Here is a 10,573-nt window from a genome sequence, read left to right on the forward strand (position 1 = left end):
ACCCCTCACTGTAACACTCTGATATAACACACACCCCTCACTCAAACACACTGATATAACACACACCCCTCACTGTAACACTCTGATATAACACACACCACTCACTGTAACACTCTGATATAAGATACTCCCTTCACTGTAACACTCTGATATAACACACACCACTCACTGTAACACTCTGATATAACACACACCCCTCACTGTAACACTCTGATATAACACACACCCCTCACTGTAACACACTGATAAAATACTCATCCCTCACTGTAACACTCTGATATAACACATGCCACTCACTGGAATACTCTGATATAACACACCTCCTTTACTGTAACACCCTGATAAAACATACATCCCTCACTATAATACTCTGTTATAACATATACTTCTCACTGTAACACCCTGATATAACACACAACACTCATTGTAACATCCTGATATAACACACCGCTCACTGTAAAACTCTGATATAACACACACTCATCACTGGAACACCATGATATAAAACACACCACTCACTGTAACAATTTGATATAAGTGCGCACTCCTCACTGCAATAGACTGATATAACACTCACCTCTGACAGTACCATTCTGATATAAGACGCACCCCACACTGCAATACTCTGATATAAGACACACCATTCACTGTAACACTCGGATATAGCTCAGAGCCTTCACTGTCACACTCTGATATAACAGACACCTCTCACTGGAACACTCCCACATAACACACACCCCTCACTGTAACACTCTTGTATATGACACACCACTCACTGTAATACTCTGAAATAAAACACACCCATCATTGTAACACTCTGATATAACACACACCGCTCAATCGAACACTTTGATATAACACACACCCCTCACTGTAACACTCTGATATAACACACACCCCTCACTGTAACACTCTGATATAACACACATCCCTCACTGTAACACTCTGATATAACACACACCCCTCACTGTAACACTCTGATATAACACACACCCCTCACTGTAACACTCTGATATAACACACACCCCTCACTGTAACACTCTGATATAACACACACCCCTCACTGTAACACTCTGATATAACACACACCCCTCACTGTAACACTCCGATATAACACACACCCCTCAATTTAACACCCTGATATAATACTCACCCTTCACAGTCACACTCTGATATAACACACATTCCTCACTGTAACACTCTGAAACAACACACAGCCCTCACTGTAACACTCTGATATAAGATACTCCCCTCACTGCACCACACTGATAAAATACTCATTCTTCACTGTAATACTCTGAAATAACTCACACCCCTCACTGTGAGATGCTGATTTAACACAAATCCCTCAATGTAACACCCTGATATAACACACACCCATAACCGTATCACTCACATATAACAATCACCACTCACTGTAACACACCGATATAACACACACACCTCACTGTAACACCCTGATATAACACACACACCTCACTGTAACACCCTGATATAGCACACACCCCTCACTGTAACACCCTGATATAACACACACCGCTCACTGTAACGCTCTGATATAGCACACACCCCTCACTGTAACACCCTGATATAACACACACCCCTCACTGTAACGCTCTGATATAACACACACCCCTCACTGTAACGCTCTGATATAACAAACACCCCTCAGTGGCAAACCGTGATATAATCCACACCCCGCACTGTAATACTCTGATATAACACACACCCCTCACTGTAACACTCTGATATAGCACACACCCCGCACTGTAACACTCTGATATAACACACACCCCTCAATTTAACACTCTGATATAATACTCACCCTTCACAGTCACACTCTGATACAACACACATTCCTCACTGTAACACTCTGATATAACACACACCCCTCACTGTAACACTCTGATATAACACACACCCCTCAATTTAACACCCTGATATAATACTCACCCTTCACAGTCACACTCTGATACAACACACATTCCTCACTGTAACACTCTGAAACAACACACAGCCCTCACTGTAACACTCTGATATAACACACACCCCGCACTGTAACACTCTGATATAACACACAACCCTCACTGTAACACTCTGATATAACCCACACCCCGCACTGTAACACTCTGATATAACACACACCCCTCACTGTAACACTCTGATATAACACACACCCCTCACTGTAACACTCTGATATAACACACACCCCGCACTGTAACACTCTGATATAACACACACCCCTCACTGTAACACTCTGATATAACACACACCCCTCACTGTAACACTCTGATATAACACACAACGCTCACTGTAACACTCTGATATAACCCACACCCATCACTGTAACACTCTGATATAACCCACACCCATCACTGTAACACTCTGATATAACCCACACCCCTCACTCAAACACACTGATATAACACACACCCCTCACTCAAACACACTGATATAACACACACCCCTCACTGTAACACTCTGATATAACACACACCCCTCACTCAAACACACTGATATAACCCACACCCCTCACTGTAACACTCTGATATAACACACACCCCTCACTCAAACACACTGATATAACACACACCCCTCACTGTAACACTCTGATATAACACACACCCCTCACTGTAACACTCTGATATAACACACACCCCTCACTCAAACACACTGATATAACACACACCCCTCACTGTAACACTCTGATATAACACACACCCCTCACTCAAACACACTGATATAACACACACCCCTCACTGTAACACTCTGATATAACACACACCCCTCACTCAAACACACTGATATAACACACACCCCTCACTGTAACACTCTGATATAACACACACCCCTCACTCAAACACACTGATATAACACACACCCCTCACTGTAACACTCTGATATAACACACACCACTCACTGTAACACTCTGATATAAGATACTCCCTTCACTGTAACACTCTGATATAACACACACCACTCACTGTAACACTCTGATATAACACACACCCCTCACTGTAACACTCTGATATAACACACACCCCTCACTGTAACACACTGATAAAATACTCATCCCTCACTGTAACACTCTGATATAACACATGCCACTCACTGGAATACTCTGATATAACACACCTCCTTTACTGTAACACCCTGATAAAACATACATCCCTCACTATAATACTCTGTTATAACATATACTTCTCACTGTAACACCCTGATATAACACACAACACTCATTGTAACATCCTGATATAACACACCGCTCACTGTAAAACTCTGATATAACACACACTCATCACTGGAACACCATGATATAAAACACACCACTCACTGTAACAATTTGATATAAGTGCGCACTCCTCACTGCCATAGACTGATATAACACTCACCTCTGACAGTACCATTCTGATATAAGACGCACCCCACACTGCAATACTCTGATATAAGACACACCATTCACTGTAACACTCGGATATAGCTCAGAGCCTTCACTGTCACACTCTGATATAACAGACACCTCTCACTGGAACACTCCCACATAACACACACCCCTCACTGTAACACTCTTGTATATGACACACCACTCACTGTAATACTCTGAAATAAAACACACCCATCATTGTAACACTCTGATATAACACACACCGCTCAATCGAACACTTTGATATAACACACACCCCTCACTGTAACACTCTGATATAACACACACCCCTCACTGTAACACTCTGATATAACACACATCCCTCACTGTAACACTCTGATATAACACACACCCCTCACTGTAACACTCTGATATAACACACACCCCTCACTGTAACACTCTGATATAACACACATCCCTCACTGTAACACTCTGATATAACACACACCCCTCACTGTAACACTCTGATATAACACACACCCCTCACTGTAACACTCTGATATAACACACACCCCTCACTGTAACACTCTGATATAACACACACCCCTCACTGTAACACTCTGATATAACACACACCCCTCACTGTAACACTCCGATATAACACACACCCCTCAATTTAACACCCTGATATAATACTCACCCTTCACAGTCACACTCTGATACAACACACATTCCTCACTGTAACACTCTGAAACAACACACAGCCCTCACTGTAACACTCTGATATAAGATACTCCCCTCACTGCACCACACTGATAAAATACTCATTCTTCACTGTAATACTCTGAAATAACTCACACCCCTCACTGTGAGATGCTGATTTAACACAAATCCCTCAATGTAACACCCTGATATAACACACACCCATAACCGTATCACTCACATATAACAATCACCACTCACTGTAACACACCGATATAACACACACACCTCACTGTAACACCCTGATATAGCACACACCCCTCACTGTAACACCCTGATATAACACACACCGCTCACTGTAACGCTCTGATATAGCACACACCCCTCACTGTAACACCCTGATATAACACACACCCCTCACTGTAACGCTCTGATATAACAAACACCCCTCAGTGGCAAACCGTGATATAATCCACACCCCGCACTGTAATACTCTGATATAACACACACCCCTCACTGTAACACTCTGATATAACACACACCCCGCACTGTAACACTCTGATATAACACACACCCCTCACTGTAACACTCTGATATAACACACACCCCTCAATTTAACACCCTGATATAATACTCACCCTTCACAGTCACACTCTGATACAACACACATTCCTCACTGTAACACTCTGAAACAACACACAGCCCTCACTGTAACACTCTGATATAACACACACACCTCACTGTAACACTCTGATATAACACACACACCTCACTGTAACACTCTGATATAACCCACACCCCTCACTGTAACACTCTGATATAACACATACACCTCACTGTAACACTCTGATATAACACACACCCCGCACTGTAACACTCTGATATAACCCACACCCCTCACCGTAACACTCTGATATAACACACACCCTTCAGTTTAACACTCTGATGTAAAAAACACACTGCACTGTAACAACCTGATATAATAGACACTCTTCACTGTAGCACCCAGATATAACACACATCCCTCACTATAACATCCTGATTTAATACACATCCCCTCACCGTAACACTCTACTATAACACTAACTGCTCACTGTAACACTCTGAAATAACATACACCCATCACTGTAACACTCTGATATAACACACGCTCCTCACTGTAAGACTCTCGTATAACATTCACCCCTCACTGTTACAGTCCGATATAACACACATCGATCACTGTAAATCTCTGATATAACTCACACTCGTCACTGTAACATTCTGAACTAACAGATACCCCTCACTGCAATACTCTTGATATAACACTCACCGTTCACTGTAACATTCTGATATAACACACACCCTTCACTGTAACACCCTGATATAACACTCACCCTTTACTGTGACACCCTGATATAACACTCTCCGCTCACTGTAACACTCTGATATAGCGCACACGTCACTGTAAAACCCTGATACAACACACACTCCTCACTGTAACACTTTGATATAGCTCACACCCCTCACTGTAACACCCTGATATAACCCACACCCCTCACTGTAACACTCTGATATAACACGCACCGCACGCTGTAATACTCTGATATAACACACACCCCTCACTGTAACGCTCCGATATGACACCCCTCACTGTAACACCCTGATTTAACCCACACCCCTCACTGTAACACTCTGATATAACCCACACCCCTCACTGTAACACTCTGATATAACCCACACCCCTCACTGTAACACTCTGATATAACATGCACCCCTCACTGTAACACCCTGATAAAACACACACCCCTCACTGTATTACTCTGATATAACACACACCCCTCACTGTAACACTCTGATATAACACACACCCCTCACTGTAACACTCTGATATAACACACACCCCTCACTGTAACACTCTGATATAACACAAACCCCTCACTGTAACACCCTGATATAACACACACCCCTCACTGTAACACCCTGATATAACACACACCGCTCACTGTAATGCTCTGATATAGCACACACCCCTCACTGTAACGCTCTGATATAACTGACACCCCTCAGTGGCAAACCGTGATATAACAGACATGACTCAATGTAACAATATAAGTCACGCAGCTCACAGAGCAGCCTGATATAACACTCACCATTCACTGTAACACGCTGATATAAGATGCACCCCACACTGCAATACTCTGATATAACACACACCCCTCACTCAAACACCCTGATATAACACACACCGCTCGCTGTAATACTCTGATATAACACACACCCCTCACTGTAACACTCTGATATAAGATGCACCCCACACTGCAATATTCTGATATAACACACACCCCACACTGCAATACTCTGATATAACACACACCCCTCACTGTAACACTCTGATATAACACACACCCCTCACTGTAACACTCTGATATAACCCACACCCCGCACTGTAACACTCTGATATAACACACACCCCTCACTGTAACACTCTGATATAACACACACCCCTCACTGTAACACTCTGATATAACACACAACGCTCACTGTAACACTCTGATATAACACACACCCCTCACTGTAACACTCTGATATAACCCACACCCATCACTGTAACACTCTGATATAACCCACACCCCTCACTGTAACACTCTGATATAACCCACACCCATCACTGTAACACTCTGATATAACCCACACCCCTCACTCAAACACACTGATATAACACACACCCCTCACTCAAACACACTGATATAACACACACCCCTCACTGTAACACTCTGATATAACACACACCCCTCACTCAAACACACTGATATAACACACACCCCTCACTGTAACACACTGATATAACACACACCCCTCACTGTAACACTCTGATATAACACACACCCCTCACTGTAACACTCTGATATAAGATACTCCCTTCACTGTAACACTCTGATATAACACACACCCCTCACTGTAACACTCTGATATAACACACACCCCTCACTGTAACACTCTGATATAACACACACCCCTCACTGTAACACCAGATATAACACACACCCCTCACTGTAACACTCTGATATAAGATACTCCCTTCACTGTAACACTCTGATATAACCCACACCCCTCACTGTAACACTCTGATATAACACACACCCCTCACTGTAACACTCTGATATAACACACACCCCTCACTGTAACACTCTGATATAACACACACCCCTCACTGTAACACCAGATATAACACACACCCCTCACTGTAACACTCTGATATAAGATACTCCCTTCACTGTAACACTCTGATATAACACACACCCCTCACTGTAACACCAGATATAACACACACCCCTCACTGTAACACTCTGATATAAGATACTCCCTTCACTGTAACACTCTGATATAACACACACCCCTCACTGTAACCCCAGATATAACACACACCCCGCACTGTAACACTCTGATATAAGATATTCCCTTCACTGTAACACTCTGATATAACACACACCCCTCACTGTAACACTCTGATATAACACACACCCCTCACTGTAACACTCTGATATAACACACACCCCTCACTGTAACACCAGATATAACACACACCCCTCACTGTAACACTCTGATATAAGATACTCCCTTCACTGTAACACGCTGATATAACACACACCCCTCACTGTAACACTCTGATATAACACACACCCCTCACTCAAACACACTGATATAACCCACACCCCTCACTGTAACACTCTGATATAACACACACCCCTCACTGTAACACTCTGATATAACATACACCCCTCACTGTAACACTCTGATATAACACACACCCCTCACTGTAACACTCTGATATAACACACACCCCTCACTGTACCACACTGATATAACCCACACCCCTCACTGTAACACTCTGATATAACACACACCCCTCACTGTAACACACTGATAAAATACTCATCCCTCACTGTAACACTCTGATATAACCCACACCCCTCACTGTAACACACTGATAAAATACTCATCCCTCACTGTAACACTCTGATATAACACATGCCACTCACTGGAATACTCTGATATAACACACCTCCTTTACTGTAACACCCTGATAAAACATACATCCCTCACTATAATACTCTGTTATAACATATACTTCTCACTGTAACACCCTGATATAACACACAACACTCATTGTAACATCCTGATATGACACACCGCTCACTGTAAAACTCTGATATAACACACACTCATCACTGGAACACCATGATATAAAACACACCACTCACTGTAACAATTTGATATAAGTGCGCACTCCTCACTGCAATAGACTGATATAACACTCACCTCTGACAGTACCATTCTGATATAAGACGCACCCCACACTGCAATACTCTGATATAAGACACACCATTCACTGTAACACTCGGATATAGCTCAGAGCCTTCACTGTCACACTCTGATATAACAGACACCTCTCACTGGAACACTCCCACATAACACACACCCCTCACTGTAACACTCTTGTATATGACACACCACTCACTGTAATACTCTGAAATAAAACACACCCATCATTGTAACACTCTGATATAACACACACCGCTCAATCGAACACTTTGATATAACACACACCCCTCACTGTAATACTCTGATATAACACACACCCCTCACTGTAACACTCTGATATAACACACACCCCTCACTGTAACACTCTGATATAACACACACCCCTCACTGTAACACTCCGATGTAACACACATCCCTCACTGTAACACTCTGATATAACACACACCCCTCACTGTAACACTCTGATATAACACACACCCCTCACTGTAACACTTTGATATAACACACACCCCTCACTGTAACACTCTGATATAACACACACCCCTCACTCTTGCACCCTGAAAAAACACACACCAGTCATGGTAACACAGTGGTATAACACACACCCACCATTGTAACATACTGATATTACACACCCCTCACTGTAACACTCCGATATAACAATTACTCCTCACTGTAACACTCTGAGATAAGACACACCCCTCACTGTAACACTCTGATATAAGACACACTCCTCACTGTAACACTGATATAAAAAACACCACTCACATTGAACACATATAACTCTGATATAACATTCACCTCCCTCTGTATGACTCAGATAGAAGTACTACTCCCCTTAATTGTAACTCTCCGGTATAACACTCACCCTTGCAGTAACATTCTGATATAACACGCGCCCCTCACTGGAACACTCTGTTATAACACACACCCCTCACTGTAACTCTCTGATATAACACTCACCCTCGCTGTAACATTCTGATATAACACGCACCCCTCACTGTAACACTCTGATATAACACACACCCCTCACTGTAACTCTCTGATATAACACACACCCCTCATTGTAACACTCTGATATAACACACACCCCTCACTGTAACACTCTGATATAACACACACCCCTCACTGTAACACTCTGATATAACACACACCCCTCACTGTAACACTCTGATATAACACACACCCCTCACTGTAACACTTTGATATAACACACACCCCTCATTGTAACACTCTGATATAACACACACCCCTCACTGTAACACTTTGATATAACACACACCCCTCATTGTAACACTCTGATATAACACACACCCCTCACTGTAACACTCTGATATAACACACATCCCTCACTGTAACACTCTGATATAACACACACCCCTCACTGTAACACTCTGATATAACACACACCCCTCACTGTAACACTTTGATATAACACACACCCCTCACTGTAACACTCTGATATAACACACACCCCTCACTCTTGCACCCTGAAAAAACACACACCAGTCATGGTAACACAGTGGTATAACACACACCCACCATTGTAACATACTGATATTACACACCCCTCACTGTAACACTCCGATATAACAATTACTCCTCACTGTAACACTCTGAGATAAGACACACCCCTCACTGTAACACTCTGATATAAGACACACTCCTCACTGTAACACTGATATAAAAAACACCACTCACATTGAACACATATAACTCTGATATAACATTCACCTCCCTCTGTATGACTCAGATAGAAGTACTACTCCCCTTAATTGTAACTCTCCGGTATAACACTCACCCTTGCAGTAACATTCTGATATAACACGCGCCCCTCACTGGAACACTCTGTTATAACACACACCCCTCACTGTAACTCTCTGATATAACACTCACCCTCGCTGTAACATTCTGATATAACACGCACCCCTCACTGTAACACTCTGATATAACACACACCCCTCACTGTAACTCTCTGATATAACACACACCCCTCATTGTAACACTCTGATATAACACACACCCCTCACTGTAACACTCTGATATAACACACACCCCTCACTGTAACACTCTGATATAACACACACCCCTCACTGTAACACTCTGATATAACACACACCCCTCACTGTAACACTCTGATATAACACACACCCCTCACTGTAACAGGATTAATCCCACAGGCTGTTATTAATGTCCTGTCGA

General features: G+C 42.7%; 1 protein-coding gene across 1 annotated transcript in view; it reads right to left on the bottom strand.

The window, feature by feature from the left end:
- LOC144691139 (paired box protein Pax-7-like) overlaps window positions 1-10,573 on the bottom strand; it is a 42,038-nt gene that overhangs the window by 23,261 nt on the left and 8,204 nt on the right. The gene's annotated exons all lie outside the window — the stretch shown is intronic.

This window comes from Cetorhinus maximus, chromosome 15, assembly GCF_964194155.1.
Source record: "Cetorhinus maximus chromosome 15, sCetMax3.hap1.1, whole genome shotgun sequence".
Lineage (NCBI taxonomy): Eukaryota > Metazoa > Chordata > Chondrichthyes > Lamniformes > Cetorhinidae > Cetorhinus > Cetorhinus maximus.